The following is a 21,099-nucleotide window of genomic DNA, read 5'->3' as shown; positions in this document are numbered from 1 at the left end:
GACAGAACCCGCTGCTTGCACACAGAAGGTCCCTTGTTTGATCTACAGCACCTCCAGCAAAAGGGATCTTACATAGCGTGGCTAGGAAAGGTTTCCATTTGCAACATTGGGTAGAAAGGTTTGATGGACCAGTGGCTTGATTCACTGGAAGGGCCCTCTATTAATTTCTACCTGCAATGCAGCTGTTACAGCAGAGGGGTCTCTGCTTGGAAAAGAGATGGCATTCCCGGGAAAAACCCACCCATAGCTGGCATACCTGCAGTCGGATTTGTGTGTGGGACCCCTAGAAGGGAGGCCACTGAACATCACAACTGACACCACGGCTTGATAGCACCATTTCTTTAATTTAGTCATGCTTTATTATATAGCCAAAGGCATCGCAGTACTACAAAGAAGATCGGTCAAAAGCATAGACCAGCAGTAAAAATGCAAATAGGGCTGGGCCCCATACCAAAATCAAGCCCATTCATCATCCTTGATTATTTAAAGAAAAATAAAATAAATGAATGTGCTGGCTGGATTTTCAAATCTGTCCCTTACTCAGAATCCTTTTCCATTTAAGGCATGCATATTGATTGTGCAAATATAAAGACATATCAGGCTGAATGGTGGAAATGCTTAAGCCAGGGGTGGGGAACGTGTAGTCCTGTAGTTGCTGTTGGACTGCAGCCCCATCATTCCCTAGACAGTGTAGCTACTGGAAAGGGGTGATGGAGAATGTAGTGCAACAGCATCTGGAAGGCTGCAAGTTGGCCATCCCGGAAGACCTCCCGCCACAAAAGCTCCTGAAACCTTTTGCCCCTGCCTTCCTCACCCTGGAGTACTCCAACACATCTGGAGGAAAAGCCCAGAATAGCTGGCTGGGGATTTTGGGAACTGCAGTTCATCACATCTAGAGAGCACCAGGTTGAGGAAAGCTGTCACAGCCAGGAGTGCGTAGACACCACCCAACCGGTGGGACTTGTTTTCTCAGAGGTGACCCATGGAGACTCGCCACATGTTCAGAAGCCGGTCTCTGCTTTGGCATCACCCAGGTTCTGTGCTGGGTAATGGCGTACAGAAAGCTTGGAGGGGAGCTCCGCTGAGCCCCCGCTGGGCCCTCATACCGAGAGATGTGCCCCCTGTGAGCTTCTCCCGTGGTAGAAATGCTCTAGTCCAGTACATGGTGGAGGGACCCCTGGCTCTCCAGATGTTGTTGAAGGACAACTCCCATCGCCCCTGACCATTAGCTATGTTGGCTGGGGATGATGGGAGCATCAGGAGGGCCAGAGGTTTCACACCTGCCTCTTGGCAAGTTGCTCCCTTGCCCCCTGCTCCCTGTTCTCTGTTTTTCCGGGAGCTCCTGCCGTCGTTGCCATCCGGCCCCAGAACATGTTCCCCCCTTGCCGTCTTCAGAGGGCTTCCCCGCATGTCCCTTCTGGAATCCTAGATCTCTTTCTCCCTGACCTCCTCCATCCCCACTTCAGTCTTCCCCACTAAGCACTAACCAGCCTTGGATTTTTAAAATAGTATTGCTCCTGCTTTTTAACCATTCTGTTGTTCAGATCATTTCCAACCCAAGGACCCTCTAGCAAGGAAAAGGACAACTTATCCATCCTAATCAGACATGGCTCCCAAAGTACAGCACTTGTTTAAGGCAGGGGTGGGCGGTAGCTGGATTGTTAGGCGTTTGGGACTGCAACACCCACAAGCCCCTGCCAGCATAGCCCATAGTTGGGAATGCTGGGATTTGAAATCCAGAACATCTGGAGAGCTGCTTTCTTTCCATTCTTGGCTTAATGTTCTCATTTTACCCATTCCTTATCAGTGACTGTGTTTAGAACACATATATAGATAATTGAAGACTTGATGATGTTTGAGTAGTCTGGATATCTTTGGATAAGCTTTGGATATCTGGGCTGCCTTTGTGAACATCTAAGCACTCCTATCCCCAAAAACAGCAGTATGTTGAGCTGCACCTAAAATTTATAGGGGTTCACAGCACATTTGTATTCATTACAATAGATACACTCAGATTTCAGGCAAAATTTATTTATTTATTTGGTTTTTATTTATTTATTATTTATTTAGAGGACTTCTATGCCACCCCATTCGCCAAAGCCTCGGGCTGGCTCACAATCATAAATAAATAGCATAATATAAAACAATATAATTTAGCAGTATAATAGTAAAATTTAAGTTGCCCTGGCCAAAGAATAAAATAAATAAATAATATTAACAATTAAAATAACGTTTGAATAAAAAGGTCTTTGCCTGGCGCCAAAAAACAAATAACGACGGCGCCAGGAGGACCTCTCTGGGGAGCGCATTCCATAGATTGGGCGCCACCGCAGAGAAAGCCCTCCTCCGAGTACCTACCTTCCTAATTTCTTTCACGGAGGGTTCCCAGAAAAGGGCCTCTCCCACTGATCTCAAGGGGCGGCTGGGCATATATGGACGTAAGCGCTCCTTCAGGTAACCAGGGCCCCAGCCGTTGAGGGCTTTATAGGTCATAACCAACACCTTGAATTGGGCCCAGACTTCAATGGGAAGCCAGTGAAGCTGACGGAGAACTGGAGTCATGTGAACATAATGCCCGTTTTGGGTTTTGGGTTTTGGTTTTGTTTGGACTTTTGAAACTCAGCCTGAAAATTAATTATAGAATTTTATAATTAATTTAATTACAAAAGCATTATAAATATTACTACTGCTCGTTTGAACTACACCCCATCTCTCTACTGGGAAAAGTCAGCCAAGGTGGCTGACACAATTAAAACGGGTTAAAGCAGCTTATTAGAAAGGGCTTCTTGAGAACTTGGCAGGCTGCTCTGGAAGAAGGTGGAGTTTCGGGCAGCCTGGTCTCCAGCTGTGTAGGGCTTTATGGCTCATAAGCAGCGCTTTGAATTCCACCTGGACAGATATGGATGGAGTCGCATTGTGACGAGGGAGTCAAATGTTCGCTGTAACTGGCTGCGTTCGTTGTCTGGCTGCAGCATTCCTGACCACTGTCTCAAGGGTAGCCACACACTGAGTGCAACACAATTTAGACCGACTCGTTCCTTCTCATCGCCGGGGCCGTTCTTCCACGCAGCTCTTCTAGACCTGGGTTGGAATAGCGCCACCACCTTTCTTAACCCAGGGCCTCCCAGCTGTGCTGGGCTACAGTTCCCACATCTGAGGGGCACTAGGTGGAGAAAGGGTGCTCTCGAGGGAGAGACTCTTGCAGAACATCCGAGGGCCAAGCTCCAACTTCTCCAGCTTAAAAGGATCTGGTGGCAAGTGATGGGGGAGACCCTTTTGCCACTTGACCTGCCCAAGTTTTCTAACTTGGCTTTCTTCTGCCACCTTGGCCAGCAGTCAGTCAGGCATTCTGGGAGTTGCGGTCCAAAACCTCTGGAGGCTTCTTGACCATATGGATGGGTTAAGTGCTCTGTGACCTGTTCAGAGGCAGCTTCCATGCTCCTGTACAGCACCCAGCACTCGGCAAATCCTTCAGTGGAAGTGACTGGTCCTGCTCTGAAGCCAAGCTAGCAACTGGGTGGGTTTCTGGAACCAGAGGTGAGTACTTAATCCACACGGACCTTTCAGAGAACTGGTGTCATGTGGTAGAGCGGAGGGGGAGAGTTCGGTAAACCACACCGGATTCTTTGCAAGAGGAGGAAAGGCAGAATAAGAATATAATACTAAAATAACAACCCAAGCTCCTCAGTGTGTTTTCCCTAAAGCATGTGGAATTGTAATAAAGGCAAGGGTGTTTCTGAACACATGCAGAGTCTCCTCCCACTGACAAACTGCAAGCTAGTTCCCTACCCTTGAGAAAGGGCTTTCCAGTCGCAAAATATTTTGGGTCCAAATAGGCAGCAGTGCAGCTGTCCATGGTGAGGTGCAGGTGCTCCTCATGACAATCCCCAGAGCCCTGCCCCAAGGAGAATCCAAAACTGCAGGCAGCTGCATTCATCCATAGCAGCAAAGCAGTTCTAGGAGGTTTCGCCTGTGGGGACAAGGTCTTTTGCAACATTGTCTTAATTGCTCACTTAAGGCCAAGCTCCCCTACCGGCTTCATGGTCCCACCTGGGACCTGTGGCTGGAGATCACCCCTTTGCTCCCCCGCTGCTTGAGCGCTGCAGCTAAGCTCAGCGGGAAGAAGGGATTTCTTGGGGGCTGGCAAATGGCAGCAGCAACCCTGCTGCAAAAGCCCCAGTGCTGCCTCCCTGCGAGCCCTGGTCCCACTAGTGGGAAGCCACACCTGGCCCTCTCCCTCTAGCCCTCTTCCTGCACTTTTTGGACTCTCTGAGATGGGCTGAAGCCCAACAGGTAAAGCTTCTGCATCACTGAGTCGGCATCGGTCCAGTTTTTGCTAATCAGGCAGCTGCTGCAGGGACAGGAGCTCTGCTAAGGCAGAAAAAAGATGCAATTCTGAGTGCTAATAATATCGCAGCCCATCATTAGGCCTGTGATTTGCATTTTACAAATGGAGTTGCACTGAGAGGGTCCTTACACTTTCCAGAGGGGGGGAAAGGGGTCAGGTGTGACCTTTCCTGATGTTAGCAAGATGTGATGAAGAAAACCACACTGGGTAAATTTTAATTCCTGTGGAACTTTGTTAGGTGTGGAGGCTCCTATGCATCCGAGCTGGAAACCCTACATATAAATAAATTTGCCAGTGGGGGGAAGAAAGGGAAAAACACTCCGATTCGGCATCGTTAACAGCAGGCCAACTGCAAACACGTAGGAGAGCCTTGCCTGGCACTGATTTAAGCGGTGGGCGAGGCTTCACCTGCTGGGTTGGAGGGTCAGCCGTCTGTTAAATGTACAAAAGCAGGACCAATAAAATGTAAGTCTATTTATAAAGAGAATTAAAAATAAAACTGCAGCAAAGGAGGCGGCACTTTGAAAACTAACTGACCTTGACAAAGCATCTCTTCATTTTGCTGGCGAATATCATCTGGTAGGGGTTTTGAAAAAATTATCTTAAAGGTTTAATGTTGCCTTGGTGCAGGGACAGAAATAATGCACAAATATGGAATACCTGCCTGCCATTTTTAGCTGAACTAAATGGCCTTTCACACCTGCTCCTCTTTCCCATGTGTGGTCCCCAGAGAATACTTTGGAAAGGTAGCAAGCGATGTGGCTGGTGCAATATTTCATCACAAACTATTTCACCTGTTGGGTAGCCTTGAGAGAGATTTATAAACCCCCTTGGCTTTGAGGAACGTTCAGAGGGCAGATGGCACAGGCAAGTGGAGGCTGGACCGGTTTAGAGTAAACAGAAGGAAGGAAGGAAGGAAGGAAGGAAGGAAGGAAGGAAGGAAGGAAGGTTGGTTTAAGATAGTACTCAGAACAAGTCCAGTGGTGAAATTAGAGGGAAAATAAGGCCATTCTATTTTTGCTTTTATGGAGCATGAAAGTATACGGGGCCCAACTCAGCCTCATGTCTTGGATTCTGCATCCTTGTTCTTAGAGGCACTTTTCTGCACACTGCCATTGTCTCGGAGCATCCGAGGCTGCATTTTGACGTTGTGGGTGACTCCACGCCTGAAGGATGTTGTGATAAGGCTGTCTTCTGGCTCCCAGCTCTGACTGAGGCAAGGTGGCAGCTCATGTTTTGGGGTAGGAAGTGCCTCAGCTGAACCCAGGTATCTCCTCAGAGTCCCCTGTCACACTGCAGAAAAGTCAGCAGCCCGGGTGGAGAGAAGGGAGTTTCCAGGCCCCTTCTTGCTGCGGTAAAGGGATTGCCCTCGTCCCCAGGGCCCTGCTCCAGGCAGGGACTGGGCAGCTGGTCAAAGTGGACATTAAGGCGACAGCTTTCCTCAGGGTGGGATCGATCTACCGCTGGCACCTACTGGGCTGCTTTGGTCCGCCCTGTAGCGGCTAGTGGCAGAGTCAGGCCCAGACGTTTTCTGCTTAACGGCAAGCGGCACCTCCCCTTCCACGTACAGTGGCCAAATTGTGCTCCCCAGACTGCTTCCTTTCCTAGCCCCGGGGATGGGAGGCATTGTGGCACAGCGGGAGGGCAGGAGCGTTGCTCACAGGAGAACCCAAGTCAGGCTAGAAAAACTCCTGTCTGAAACTTGGCAAAGCCCGTCCGTCACTGGGTCCAGACAACACAATCATGTACATTCTGGGGTCAAGCGTGCATTGGGGCTGAAGCCTGGGTTATGGTGTGGTCTGAACCCTGTTGCAGTAACAAGCCATCACTTGTGAACCACGCAGAGAACCTGTGGTTGGATGTTGGGTTGTGCATGGTGGGCTGTTCAAAGCAGTTGCTTCTCGCAGCTGCATTCAGACAACATGTGGACCCAGAGTTAGTTTATTCATTTATTTTATTTAATTTTTTAAATATTCCATCCCAATACTGAAAGTTTATGGACGACTTACAAAAAACAGAAAAAACAAAAGCAAAGCAATCAGAACAATGACAGCAGACAGCGCACTGCATCCGATAGAAAATAATAAAAACAAGGATATAACCCATTCACTATTAAAATATTGGGAGAATAAAAAGGGTTCAGGGCAGGCCTGGATCCAGGGGGAGGCAAGGGGCTGTTGTCCCCCCATCAGGCCATTTCCGGGAAAAACCACTGTAAAAAAATCCCGTTGCCCACTGGGGGACGACTGCTGCCTGCCCCCCGGATGTGGGGCTGGTCCGGCAACAGTGTGCCGTGAGTCCAGCCGACATCGGCGGCACTGGGCCAGATGGGCTGCTGGGCTGGCTCTCTCAACGTCAGTTTCCCGCACTCCCAATTCTGCCCGCGGCGTCTCCCTGCTGGCCCCGCCGCCCGGCATCCGCTACCCTGGCGGCTGCCTTGCCCTGCTCAGTGGTAGGGCAGGCACCGTGCCGCCTGGAGGATATTCCACAGCTGGAGCTCCATCTAAGGACCGGAGAGTGGCAAGCTGCTGGCTGCCCCATTCGGGAAAGGCATAAACATCTGCAACCGGGCAGGGGCAGAGAGCTGGGCAGAGCAGGGATTTAGCTGGGGGAAAGTGCCCTGGGACCAAACCTCCCGTTGCCGGGAAGGGAGCCCTCTCCGCCTTTGCCGTGAAGCCATCATGGCACCTTCCAGCCGGTGATTTTCGTTTCTCTGCTTGAGGTTGGAACAAGGAGGGGCACTTGCCAGGCTTCAGTCGGGGAGCCCCACTGAAAGAACAGGCGGCCTGCCCATACTGACTGCCTGGCCTCCTCTGCTGGAGCAACAGCCTCCTCCCAGCTAGAATGGATTAGGGTTGGTAACATGGCGCCCGTGGGCACCAGAAGATAGCCTTTAGGTACCCACAGAGCCCCTCTGTGCCCCCCATTAATGCCTCCTCCCACAAGCTTTTAAACATTTTTGGAACATGTGCGCTTGAAAAGCAGCGCTCCGGCTTCCAGGGTCCCTGCCATTTCCATTCTTCTTGCTTTGCTTTCCTCAGTGGGGGCCAGAAGCATTTCTCAGAGAGGAACGGAGAGCAGGAGAAAGCAGATGCAGGCAGGAGCTTCACTTTCCAGCGTGCCCAGCCGGCTAGCTGTGAGAACGTTTTTCTTCCTAATTAAAGGACAGAAAATGGAAGCCACTGCTGCCTGGTAAACATGCCCCCCACCCCCGAAACTGGAGAGGGCACAGGAATGTTGCTTGTGTGCAATTTGTGGGGGTTCGGTAAAGTGAGTATTTTTGCTTCTCTCTGTGTGTGTTTTGGGTCAGTGAGGGGGTGAAGTTTTGCTCTGCTTTGTGTGACAGAAAATAGGTGGCTTTCGCTGGGTATTCCTGGCTCGGACCTAACTCTGCCTCGTCCTTCATTTCTTCGGGATGCTCCTTCCTTTTGTGACAGGGCAAGCCATTTCATGGTGCTGGTCTTCCAAATGAGCCCATGGGGCCTCAGACTTTGCAGACCAAGGAAGGCCTCTGTCTGTTATAGGCAGCATATAAATATGGGAATAAATAAATAAATGATAGTCCCTTACCTGGGAGCAAATTAGTGGCTCTTTGTTCTGAGTAGACCTGTCTTGGATCACCATGTTAGAGTTGTCCTACAACTGGCCATCTGTTCATCCGTGTAATCTAGCAAGGAACGGAGGGGTTTTTTATGCAAAAGTACAGCAAGCGTGGTTCTTTGGTGCAGTGATAGAACTGAGCCGTTGTTTGGCTTAAGGGAGCAGAAGCCAAATCAGCATAATTTAAATAACCAAATAGTGAACCTACCTGATTCGAGAGCAGGTTATGGAACTGAAAAAGCGTCCACGGTTGGGCCAGGCTCAGATGAAGCCCCAAAATTAGGGTGAATTTGCAAAGGCTATAAAGAACCAGTGTGACGTAGTGGTTAAGAGTGCCGGTTTGGGACTCAGAAGATCTGGGTTCTAAACCCCACTCAGCCCTGAAACCCACTGGGGGACTTTGGACCAGTTGCAGACTCTTGATCTAGCCTACCTCACAGGGTTGTTGTGAAGATAAAATGGAGAGGAGAACTTTGCAAGCCATCTTGGGTTCCTTGCAAGAGGAAGAAAGCTCCGGTATAAACACAATGTGATAAACAGTAACAATGTATTGGAAACATGTTTAAAAGATCCTGCTTTGAAATGTATTTTTGTTTGGTGTTTTTGTTCTTCAGAATAGACAAATGTGTATTCCCAGCCTAAGTTGTTGTTGCAAAGTCGTGTCTGACCCTTCGTGACCCCATGGACAACACTCCTCCAGGCCTTCCTGTCCTCCTAATCTGGGAAATGTGAGACAATAGCAAACAGTATGTCTGACCATGTGCAGAGTGTATTTTTTCCTCTGGGAATGGCTTTGAAGGCTCTTTAGCAACCACATCCTGGTAGGGCCGGCCCAGGATGTTTCAGTACCAGAGGCAGAGTGGCAAATGGTGTCTGCTCCCGAAATCGAGGTGCCTGATGCCCAAGACCGGCCAAGTCACCTTGGCTCCTAAATTATGCTAGTTCTGTAAAGCAAGGGTGCGGGGAAGCAGCTTGGCCACAGGCCCCATCTTGCCCCCCCTTCGCCCAACCGTGGCAGCAGAGGTAGCTCTTCAGCCATGCTGAGCAGTTCTGTAGCGCTGCCATTTTTATTTGCTTAGGGGCATTATGGGAAATAAAGGTGGCAGCTGGAAGCAGCTGCCTGGTGCTGCCTAGAGCATCAAGCCAGAGTGATGTACGTATTGAAAGCCCTCCCCACGCCAGGTCAGGAATCAATGGCATGTCCTGGCACTGGAGTGCGCTGCTGGTGCTCCAAGCACACCAGGTGTTGATGCCAGTACCCCTCGCCCGAGGGAGAAAATCCAACATGTGCCTCTCTCTCCGGCAGTAAAAACGCAAGAACTGTGCATTAAATGCCCAGCAATCTGCGTGGGATTTTGCATTAATTTTTGTTGCTTTAATGTATTGCAGAAAGTGGCAGTACGGCGTGCTTCTAAAGCACCAAAGCAAGAACGGGCTCCCAGTGCCTCTGGGGCGGAGGATACAAGCCGCAGCCCTCCTGCTGCCTCTCCTTCTGGAAATGAAACGGTGGATATTCAGAGCAGATGCTTTTACATAACTCTCTGTTCAATATTTTCACAGCTTTCTTGTCTGTCTACCAACGAGTTTTGTGTGATTGTAGCGCTTGATCCCTCTCCCTCTCCCTCTCTCTGCCTCTGCAAATGGCTGCAACATATATGTGTCGCATCAAGATTTGATTGTTTTAAAACAGCACATAAAATGCAATAAGGGCACAATATAAAAGTACACAGAACAGTAAAACATCATAAAATATGCTACAAAATTTAAAAGCCAGATTTAAAACCAAATGTTTTGGTTAATAATAAACCAAAAGTAACTATCACAAATGAAGGTGTAGGGCCTGTTTGACAGCTGGCATAACACCCCCACAATATGCTAACCGGGTGGACTGAATGTCCTTTCAAAGAGGATCATTTTAACCTGGTGCCCAAAGGATAGTAGAGTTAGCGCCTACAGGGGAGCCTCAGTGGGTTTCTTCTACCATAACGGGGAAGGGGTCACCACTGAGAAGGCCCTGCACTTGTTTGTGACCAACTGAGCCTCCATGGAGGTGGCAGTCAGAGACAAGCCCCAGGCCTTGATCACAGTGTCTGGGCACATTAAGGGCAATTCATTTTTGTGCATCTTGCAAACCTAGCTGGATCTGGATCCAAATCCATATTTTGTACAACTTGGTGGGATGGAAAGCAAGGAGAGAATCTGCCATCTTCCCTGAACAAAGCCTGGGCCAAGACTATACGACTCCTCTGCAAGGGATGCCCTTCCAGCTCTAGGAACTGCTTTCACCTCTGGATGAACCTGCCACATGGGGTTGTGGGCGCCTATTCCTTGGAGATTCCTTGGATTAGGACCCCAGGCTTGTTTTAATCGTTTGGGTGATGGGAAGAGTCCTGGGGAGGCTGCCCTTCGTGACTCTCCCAGCTCCTGCCCCCACTTAGGCCGCATGGGGGCAGCAGTGCTGCAGCTGCCATTCCTCCTCCTCCGCTCCCGCTCGCATCTGAGGACTGCCCAATGGCAGCGAGTAACGGCCAGAATAGTGGGAAGAGGGATTTGGTGGCTGCCAAGTGCCAGTCCAAGCAGGGCAGTGAGGCCCTGACCCTTGCAGTGCGTGTAGCGCTTTTTCGAGGGGAGGGCAAGCCTGGAGGCCTGAGGGGTGGCAGGCACTAGAGGGCGGACAAGGCAGCAGGCCCTCCCAAATGTCCCAGCACCCCCTGTGCTCATGCCAGGCTCGCCAGGCCCTGAGGAGGCAGTGTGGTGTAGTGGCTGGAGAGGGCTGGGGCTTGGGAGATCTGTGTCCTTGGCCAGGAAGCTCACTGGGAGATGTGGGCCCAGGCACCGGCTGCCAGCCTGGCTTACCTCACAGGGTTGTTGTGAGGTTCCTGTAAGCTGTTCTGGGTTCTTGCAGAAGGAAAACAGTGGGATGGGGATATATATATAGATATAGATATAGATATAGATATAGATATATATGAAGCGGTGATAGCAATAACAACAGCAATGATGTGCCAGACTTCGTGCTCGTGAGTGTCCTTGCCAGTCTGATTCTACGATGCTGGCAGCCAGTGATGCGCAATTCAGAAACCACTCAAAACTAATTGGTTTTGCGGTTCTGGCATTCCTGAGCAGAGGTCGATGGCTGGGTGCCTGAAGGCACGTACCGAGGAGAGGGCAAGGCAGTAAGGCGAGAGACGCAGAGCCGGCTGCGGGCTCCCTGCTGCCCCCATCCTCCCTGGCACGCCTCTGCAGCATCTTGCTCCCATGGTCGGCGCGGGTCCTCCCGCTGGGGACCCTTCCGCGGCCTCCGCCGGGCCTTGCAGGGACTTCCGTCGTGAGCTGCGAGCAGGGCAGGGACGGGCGTTGCAGGGACTGAAGGCTGAGCAGCAGAGGTGCACGATGGTTTGGGAGCTGTCCCAGGTCTGACAGACAGAACTTGGTGCTCCTTTGCTCAGCAGTCCCCGTTTACCCCTTTGCCAGCGTTGCTTTTCCTGGGACTGTGCTGCCCTCTAGCGGTCAGACTTGATGGGAAAGTAGACTTTTGTTTAGGATTTGTCAAAACTATTTTGAAGATGAACTTCCCGAAGGAGGACCAGAAGCCACTCTTAGTTCTTCACTCTTCTATATGTATAACTTCTTTCTAAAGCAAAGAAAAATCAGTTTAAATCTCTGTCCCACTTCAGGAGAAAACAGTTGTAAACAGTGCAATCGTAATTGCTTAAAAGAATTGGAGCAATCTCAATACAATGGAAAGGAAAACAAGCCTTTAATTGTGCAATCCTTTGTATGTCTTCTCAGATCTAAACCCGGCTGACGTCAGCGAGGCTGTTGCTGAGTACTGCTTACGGAATTGGGTTGAGAGAGAGAGAACAATAACAGAGATAACAGAAGAATAAAGGCAATCTTTAGGAAAAAGGGCGACAACCCTGTGGCTGCTACTGACTGGACCAACCGATGCTGCTACAGACACAATGGAGTGACAGAAAACAATGATATGCTATTTTTCCTATACTCAGGTTGCTCCCGGAGATCAGATAACTAAAGCATCAGTGAGGGGGACTATCAAAAATTCAATTTAATTGGAGGATTAGCCCACAATTTTTGAGGAAAACTGCTCCCACGGCTTATTTTTTGTGTTCTGGTGGTTCAGCAAACATCTCTAAAGTGGTAGTTTAAAGATCCCAAAGCACCCCCAGCAGCTGGGCTGCCCTGCACTAGCCAGGTTAGCTCGGATGTGACAGTTCCCCTTGCTGCCCAAGTTGCTACATTGCAGTGCGATCCCAGCCTCTGAAGCAGCCTTTGAATGGGGAACTCTGTCCTGAGGCCCTGATGGGTGGCTGGTCCTGTTGGAGGTTTCTGGTCCCAATTTCACCTGTTCTTCACTGGTGAAAGACCCGGAAAGACTAGTGAAAAGGCTGATTCTGCCCCCTTTTTTATTTCTGAGAGTTAGGGTTCAATCCAGACTTTGTAGTTAGTGCTTAGACTAGGCCCACTGACATCAAGGAGACAAGCAGAGCTCAGGCAGTCTCATAGACCTGGTGGCTCCACTGCAACCATTCTGTTTTCTTTACATTTCTACCTCATGTTTCTTCCCTTTGCAAGGAACCTGAGATGGGTTATAAGGTTCATCCTCTCCATTCCATGCTCACAACAACCCTGTGAGGTAGGTTTGACTGAAAGGCCAAAGATCTCCCAGGAAGCTTCAAAGCCAAGTGAGGACTAGAATCTGGTCCTCCCAAGACCCAGACCAGAACGCTACACTGCTACTCCACACTGGCTCTCAAATGGTGCATGTCCTGCTGGACTACTCTAATTTGTTATATTTATTATTATTGGTGTCATTTCTATTCTGCCCAATAGTTGAAGCTCTCTGGGTGGGTTGCAGGAATTCAGAGAACCCAAACCAAGAAATTAAACATAGTAATAAAATGCAGCATAACATTTCAGTATACAAAATTTAAAATAGTTTAACCAGCTAAAACCATTTCAATAATCCTAAATTAAAAATAGACCTGTTAGAACACCCGATATAGCCCATCATATGCCACTACATGCTTGGGAGTGGAGGGAAGCCTTAATCTAGCACCAAAAGGATGACAGGTTGCTTGCAGGTGGACCTCACATAATTGTATGTGAGAAGACTCTTTCCCTCATTGCCACCCTCCAAGCTGCCCTGGGAGGTGGCACTCAGAGGAGAACCTCAGATGTAGTCAGCAGTGTCTGGATAGGTAAAGAAATCAGATGCGTCAATACAAGATGGGGAACACATAGCTCAACGGAACTGGAAAAGAGAAAGACCTTGGGGTTATTGTGGACTGCAGGCTAGATATGAGCCAACAATGTGATGCAGCTGCAAACAGGGCAAATGCTATTTTGGGATGCATTAATAGAAGCATCACATCCAAATTATGAGAAGTGATCGTTCCCCTATACTCTACACTAGTCAGACCTCATCTAGAATACTGTGACCAGTTCTGGACACCACAATTTAAGAAAGAGGCAGAAAAATTGGAAAGAGTTCAGAGGAGGCAACAAAAATGATTCAGGGGTTGGAAACGCTGCCCTATGAGAAGAGAGTGAAAGAACTGGGCATGTTCAGTCTTGAGAAAAGAAGACTGAGGGGGGACATGATATCCCTCTATAAGTATTTCAAAGGCTGCCACAAAGAGGAAGAACAAGGTCTCTACTCGTTCATCCCAGACGATAGAACATGGAATAACAGGCTCAAGTTACAGGAAGTCAGATTCCAACTAGATACCAGGAGAAATTTCCTGTCAGAACAGTATGAGAATGGAACCAATTACCTAGGGAGGTTGCGAGCTCCCCCACACTAGGAGCATTCAAGATACAACTGGACAACCATCTGAGGGGACTGGTTTCACTGGGAGTCCTGCACTGAGCAGGGGGTGGGACCTGAGGGCCTTCTTGGCCCCTTCTGACTCTGCGATCCTATGATTATTTATTTATTTAAAGTTTTAAAAAGCTGTTGTTTAGCAGACTCTCTCAGAACAGCAGACAAGCATTTAAAACAACATAAAACATAACTACCAAAGCATATATACAACAATCCTGAAAAACAAATATAATAAGCAACAATTAATAATGCACAACACAATAACAACTGATCCATAGCAAACCAACCATCATATGGATAAAAACCAGTATAAAATCAGAACCTTCTTTTCAGCAGTTAAAATAATGGGGGGAAAGGATGATTTAACCTGGTGACAAAACTTATAAAAGATCGGCACCGGGCGCACCTTCTTGGGGAGCTGGTTCCATAATCGTTCCTGATTCATCATGTCATGCTATGTCAGGAGAGACTCTCCAGCCGCCCCAAGCTGCGTAAGGCTTTGCAGAAACCTGCCTAGAAGCAAGAATAATGGGCTGGCTTTAGGCCTAGTCATGCTTCAAGAAGACCCACTGGAGGGACTGGAACTTGACATTAGTTATGATTGATTAAAATCCCATTAATGTCAATAGGTCTACTCTAAACCAGACTAATCAACCCTTATTTCCTCCCATGGCATAGAAGATCTAATCTGCTTTTATTTTATTCCTGAATGAACCTGGTTGATTTAAAGTGAGAAGATTCTGGAAGGAAACAAATTCCATAGGTTTAAGAACTGAATGAAGGCCGGATGAGGTGAGGTCCAGAAGAGCCATAGCTGGCTCTCCAGATTCGTTTTATGCTTAGAATCACCTGCAGGGCAGGTGAATTGGACTGGGCCTGAGGCCCCAGGCAAGTGCTATCTAACCCCTGCACACTCTTACACCAGGGTATGACACCCACCAACCTTCCTCCATGAAGGAGCTGATTCTTTACCTGGGGAAGCAAGGCAGGGGCGCTTCTCATACCTGCTTCTCTTCCCCACCTTAGATGCCTCTGGTCTCTTTGTGGGCATGTGTGTGTGTGGGGTGGATAGAGATTGAGGAAGTGGTATAGAGGGGAGCAGTTAAGCGTCCACTCAGCACTGCGGGCCCAATTCGTATTCAGCTTCTGCTGCAGCCAGTTATTTTTAAGCTTTGAAAATGCCACCGGGAGATTCAGTCTTAGATCTCAAGTGTCATGTTTAGTTTAGCTTTCAATCTTTTATTTACCCGCTGCCTGCTCTTTCATGTAAGATAGGATGGAAGGTTCTGAGTCTGAGAGGAAAAGACTGCATGGCCCTGTGAATGCAAATACCCAGGACACTGTGAATGGGGCCTCAGTGGATACAAATACGGGAGATGGGGAGAGAGCCATTACCCTACGCAGGTATCCGTGGGGCACCTCTTTCAAGGTAGCTTTTCTGTTGAGCCTTGCGTGAGCTGTCTATGGTGCTGAACTCTATCCCCAAAGTAGGTTCACCACCATGGATAGCTCCTACAAAAGCTGGCGGGGGAAGCCCCATGGACACAGGAGTCTCCAGTCTGCCCTGCCCCCAAAGCAGCCTCCCGCAACCTCATGTCTCCCCGATGTGTTTCACTGCAACTTCCACCATCCCCGTCCAATACATCTGGGATGTGCTAGAAGGAAGCTGCCCTAAGCTTTCTGATCAATGCTTCGGCCACAGTTGCAGGGTGTGTTCAATGCCACTGAATTTGCAGAAGGAAAAAATGAAGGTTACTTGGGATTCTCAGCCTTCCGTCCTTCTGGAAGAGGGAAGCAACTTGTAAGAAGCCAAAGAGGACACAGTCGGGAGGTGGGGAGGGAAGGCAGACAGCTGGAAGTAAAACATGTCCCCAGCCCTTTTTTCACGTCACATCCTCGAGTTCCTCTTTCTTTGGGTGCTTGCTGCATCTGGACTCTCTTTGCTTGATGGTTCTGTGGATTTTATTGCATAGCACCAGAAGCTCTCACACTTTAAAGTTCTTTGAAGCTCTCCAGCTAAGCAACTCCCAAACAGGCCTCAAAAGTGCTCACAATTTGCCCTCTAATCTCCTGCTGTCTGTCTATTAATCACCAGCTGGCAAAACAGAGATAAGCTTCAAATGATTGTTGCATACTTTGTCAGTAACAGTGGCTGAACCATTTTAACCCTTCCTCTGCTCTGTCAGTCGCTTGTTTGACTCATGCTTTTGCTTTCTATCCTGGTAAGATGCAGAGTCTGCTTCAGGGCTGGGCTCCGTTGGATGTGTGGATGTGAACACGCCGAACAACCAATTCTACTGCGTTAGTTGTGATCCTACTGCAATTAGTTGGGATCCTACATTAGTTGTTATCCTACTTGTGATCCTACTGCAATGGCTCCAGAGCGATCTCTGCTTTCCTCCCCAGGACTCCCATGCCCTCCGCTGGTCCATCTTGGCCCTGTGCTGGGAAGAGCTGAGCTTGAATTTCTTCTCATCCTACCACAGGCGGCAGCAATGGAGCCCCACTAAGAGAAAAGGCCAGAAATCTATACTCTGATGACCTTCTATACTCTGATGACCTGGCTGTGCTGCAAATGAATGGGCCTGTCCTTTGATTTCGGACGAAGCTAAACAGTAGAGGGCAGCAGAGAGCTGATAAGGCATGTGGGAGCTGGGGGGAGCTGGGGGAGATGAAGGCACGAAACAGCAACGTCGAGCCACATCTGTACCAGACAGCCTGCAAGCTTTTGAGAGTCACAGAGCTATTTGGAAGGCAGGAGGGGGATGAAGTAGGCGTCCTTTGCACCCTCCCCCATGCCTCCACCCTGAATCACTGGAGTCAACTGAGAACTGGGATTTCTCTCTGTATTTTATGAATGTGTACTTTTAGCTTCAGCCAATAGGAGTGGCTTGGCTAAGAAAAATAACAAACAAGACAGTTTTGCTTCCAGCCCTACACTCTACAAGCCATGGCACAACAGGAAGTGGAGGAGAAAGGAGAACAAGCAAATTTAGGCACAAATTCTTAAAGTTGCAAAGCAGAAATGGGAGCATTTGAGGGAGAGGAGGAAATGAACAGAGCTGATCTCTCAGCCCAGAGTACAGAGCTGTCCTGCTTTCCAGTGTGCCTTGATTTACAGATTTGATTGTGAAATCTTCTGGGGATTGGTCTCTGATAGTGGTTGGTCTTTGGACCAAGGGTCCCATATCAGGCGAGCACGGGGACACATCTTATTTCTGAACCAGATGCACTGATGCCTCAGGAACCCACCTTATTCAACCCCACATTAGTTCTGATTGCAACAACTCCATTCACATCAAAAGACGCTTCCAGCTGATTCACGCACTGCATGAGCAAACCAGCCTCCACACTGACAGTGTGCACAGAATTGTATTCCCTGCTCAGGTCTCCCTTGCTTGATCTCCAAGCATCGAGTCTCCATTGCCTGTGTTGGTGGTGACAGTCAAAATGACCTTTCCGAAGGCCCAGGCTAGGCCAGAGCAATGGTTCATCCAGTCCAGCACTCTCTTCCCACGGTGGCCAACTAGCTGCCCCTGGGATCCCACCAGCAGGACAGGAGTGCCTCAGCACCCTCCCACCCATGTTCCCCAGCAGCTGGTGTGCATAAGCACACTGCCCTCACACTGGAGATAGCACACAGCCATCAGGAGGAGTTGCTAGCGCTTTCCCCGCCATGCATGTGTCCAGTCCCTTTGTAAGCCATCCAAATGAATGGCCATCACTAGATCTTGGGGAAGCAAATTCCATAGTTTGGCTGTGCCACATGTGAAGTACGCCCATGTTCATAGATACCTTTGCTGAGAGTAGCCTTCAGCTAACTGGACTGCAACTCCCAGAACCCCTCACAGCAAACTATGGGGACTCTGGGAGCTGTAGTTCAGCACATCTGGAGGACACTCACTTGGAGAAGACTGGATTAGAGTGATTGGCTGTCATGGGAACGGCTGGGGCCTTTTTGCTGCCTGACTTAAACAGAAGAAAAGGGCCGTCTCATTTCCATCACCAGCCAGTTGGTCTCTTCTGGTGCCATGGCAGAAGCAATCCCAACATAATGCCTATCAGGGATCCTGTACCTCCTAGGCTGAGTAGCAAAGCCTCATCTTAGACAAGACAGCACCATCTTGGGGCAGTAGGCGCATCTCCCCTCTGGCGGTGCCACTGCTGCTGGGAAGCCCCATGATTTGGGGCAATGAAAATGCTACCCCTCACCGTACAGCCATGAGCAGCAACACTGCACTGCCTTCTCTTTGGCCACCGGAAAATGGAAAGAACTGGCAATTCTCTCTCTCCCTGCACACATGCACTTTATGTGCAGACACAAAGATGCCTCTTGGAGGGGCTTGGAGTGGGGAGAGGGGATGCTGTAAGTAGATAACTCAGAACACAGGAAAAGAAGAAAACCTGTTGCCTCACAGCTGCCGCCGCTTCTCAGAGGCACCGTGTTCCTAAAGATATTGTTGTGATGTCAGAGGAAACAGTGATGCAGCAGGAGAAAAATGCACGCGGCTCGCTTTATCATCAGGTATTGCCGGGCGGCTAAGAATGAAAGGCAAACCCAGGGAATTCATCGCATTTTGCTAGAGACAATGGGCTCATTTCTGAAAGAGCAATGCAGAGAAGCTAACCTGCCTCAGAAATATGGATTGGAATCATGGTTAAATCATAGTTAAGGGAGATCTATTAAAATCAATGGGACTTTAGATTGTGAGGACTATGTGCCAGCCCTAAATAGGTTTGGATCCAGAATTGGTCCTACGTTTCTCCAACTGGATATGGCTCATACTTGATTTAGGGGTGGAAAGGGAAAAGCAAAATTGTGCCCCCCCACCCCCCACACCATGCCGCATGATTCCCCCACTGGCCCCGGCAGTTCACCATGTTGCTCAAAGCACCAAGCTGCTTGGCATGAGGCTGATGCCACGCAAGCCGTACCTTCCTGGAATGCAGTGAGAGGGTAAAGGAAGCCACCGCGATTTCAGTCCCACTCCTAATTGTTCAAACCTAGTCATTACATGTGGTTCAAGGATGAGATTTGGCATTAAAAACCTAATCCCTTTCTGAGCCCTGACACAAACTCTTGCTGGAGAGGGAGTGGGGAGAGAGAGAAGAACCCCGGGCTCTTTTGCTTTATGAGAGAAACTTAGCAAACATTTTTCCCTATAAATTTCACAATATCCCTTCCCTGTGCCAGAATTTCCAGTTGCCTCCTGTTCTTATTTATGGTACCTGCCTACTAACATTCTCTCCTTTTTTGGTGGGAACCCTGCACTATCTCTGCTTGTTAGGAAATTGACTTTTCTTGACTTGGACACGGTAGCAGTAAATTTCTGGCCCAGTACCTCCTGAGTTTCACAGGCTGAATGGCACACCTTTTCCTCCATTGTCTCTGGTCAGGCTCAAATGACTCAAAACGCCTGCCAGGATATACGAGATGTTTTTGCAAATGGTGGGGGAATCAAAATCCAAAACGGTATAAGAGGAAAAAGAGTGAATGCCAGTTCTCACCACAAAAATGTTCCACCAAAAAGGATGTTGAACTGGTCCAGAGATGTTTCCTTACACAAATGGGCTGTACAGTCTCAGCAAGGAGAACACCACGTAATGAGGGCTTTGCTCGGTATGGCTTTTCATAAGCCTTTCTGATGTGGCACCCCATTGTTATTTTGCTGAGAAGGTCCTGACTCAGACTGCAAGAGGAGCTTGTGTGGGAATCAGGCTGCTCTAGGGCACCTAAATGATCAAGACGCAGAGGGTATGATCCTGCGTCAATGCATGAAAGCTCCCAACACAGGCACAGGATGCAGCGTGTGTCCAAAGGTAATTTCCACTGTCTTGCAGCCCAGGCCCCGTATTTCATCTAGACAGCCCCTTTTGGACATCTGGATGAGGTGCCGCTGAGGGAGAGGGAACGAGGCTGGGAGACCGTTTGGTTGTGCTCCCTCTCTCCACCCCCTTGGGATTCCCCATTAGCCACCTCCGAGGCTGATTTCCAACCTTGGAGGCGCAACTGGCATCTCCACGTTGGCTGCTGTGGCAAGGGGAAGGTGGTGGCAGACGGGAACTCTTAACTCAGAGCCCCAGTTCCACAGTTGGAGAACCTCAGAAAAGCCATGAGCAAGGACTCCAGATTGTCTTCTGGCCCTCCCAGACAACCCCTCATAGGATTGTGCCCTTGATAATTGGAGGCTCTTGACCATCCAGGGTGGTGAAGATGATCTTTGTTTCTCTGCCCTCCTGCCCAGCATTGTTCTGCATATGGACTTTTTTGGCCATCTAGCAATGGTGTGTCAGAGGAGGAGAGTGGAAGAGGCCCAGGGTACCTCATAATCTGGGCTCCCCCCTTTCTTGTCTGCCAAAGTGCCCCCTCTTTCCCCCCTCTGAGGTTGCTTTGCTGACCCTAAAGGGCAGCCAGTGTGATTGTTTCCATGCCTGCTGCAATGGGGTGGGCGCTCAGAGCTTCAGCTCCCTTTCAAGGTCACAGCACAGAGGGGGAACCCCAAGCATCATACAGGCCTCAGACAATGGCAATGGTCCTAGGATCCAGCTGCAGCCCGAGGCACAGTTACTTGCCAATGACTACATCAAAGCAACGGGGTTTATTTTATTTAATGAATTTATATGCTGCTACAATAACCCATATCTGGACCTCCTGTGCTGCTCACAAATGGGTTTACTTCCAATAAATATGTGGGAGTTTGCTCCCTAATTTTGCTTGGGCAAGAGCTTGGCTTAGTTTTGTAAAAAGCAAAGGTAGCTGAGTCAGAAGTAAGAAAAATTCCAAAATCCACATTAGCATAATATGATTACCAGGACAACTCCAATGTTACATTTTCGGTGTCCTTTGAATTGACTTAATAAAAGTGCTAGGCTATCATGGGCTTACGTTTGTGCATTCTCATGTTGGCAGGGAGTCTGCAAATTCAATTGCTTGAGGGTTAGGATCTTTGGCTGCGCAACTTGGACCTGTCTTCCCCAACCTCCCTAATCAATACTGTTCTTTAGCAATGTGAAAGCATCTTTGTACAATTTACTGTTCTGTCCCCACCTCCTTTCCGAAGCATGTGGGCCCTCTCTGAGCCACACAAAACTTCCCTGGCCTGTCTTTCCTCACAAGAACCAGAGCTGTCAGGATCTGGGTACAATTCTGCCAGCCGCTCTCCCGAAAGGTCTTGACTCCTGTCAGCCGTAGGAACTCCACCGCTTCTGTCAAGTCCTGGCAGACGCCGTCCATCTGCCTCACTTTAAACGGAATAGACGTTTTGCTGATCCAGGGGGATCAGAAATGAGTGTCTCGGTTTTC

At 49.1% G+C, this 21,099-nt stretch overlaps 1 protein-coding gene across 3 annotated transcripts in view; it reads left to right on the top strand.

Moving 5' to 3' along the window:
* Nucleotides 1–12,053, top strand: part of LOC123030648 (speckle type BTB/POZ protein) — a 122,122-nt gene extending 110,069 nt beyond the window's left edge. The window contains exons 11-13 of one of the 3 annotated variants that reach the window (XR_006416133.1): nt 8,563–8,676; nt 9,338–9,454; nt 11,741–12,053. The gene's annotated coding sequence lies outside the window, so the exon portion shown is untranslated. Of the gene's footprint in view, nt 1–8,562; nt 8,695–9,337; nt 9,455–11,740 lie in introns of all 3 variants that reach the window. The other 2 variants (XR_006416134.1, XR_006416135.1) reach the window with 2 other exon arrangements.
* Nucleotides 12,054–21,099: the final 9,046 nt, after the last annotated feature.

This window comes from Varanus komodoensis, unplaced genomic scaffold, assembly GCF_004798865.1.
Source record: "Varanus komodoensis strain SLA01 unplaced genomic scaffold, ASM479886v1 scaffold45, whole genome shotgun sequence".
In the NCBI taxonomy this organism is placed as follows: Eukaryota; Metazoa; Chordata; class Lepidosauria; order Squamata; family Varanidae; genus Varanus; species Varanus komodoensis.
The sequence above is the reverse complement of the archived record's forward strand: the minus strand, read 5'-3'. Positions and strand labels throughout refer to the sequence as shown.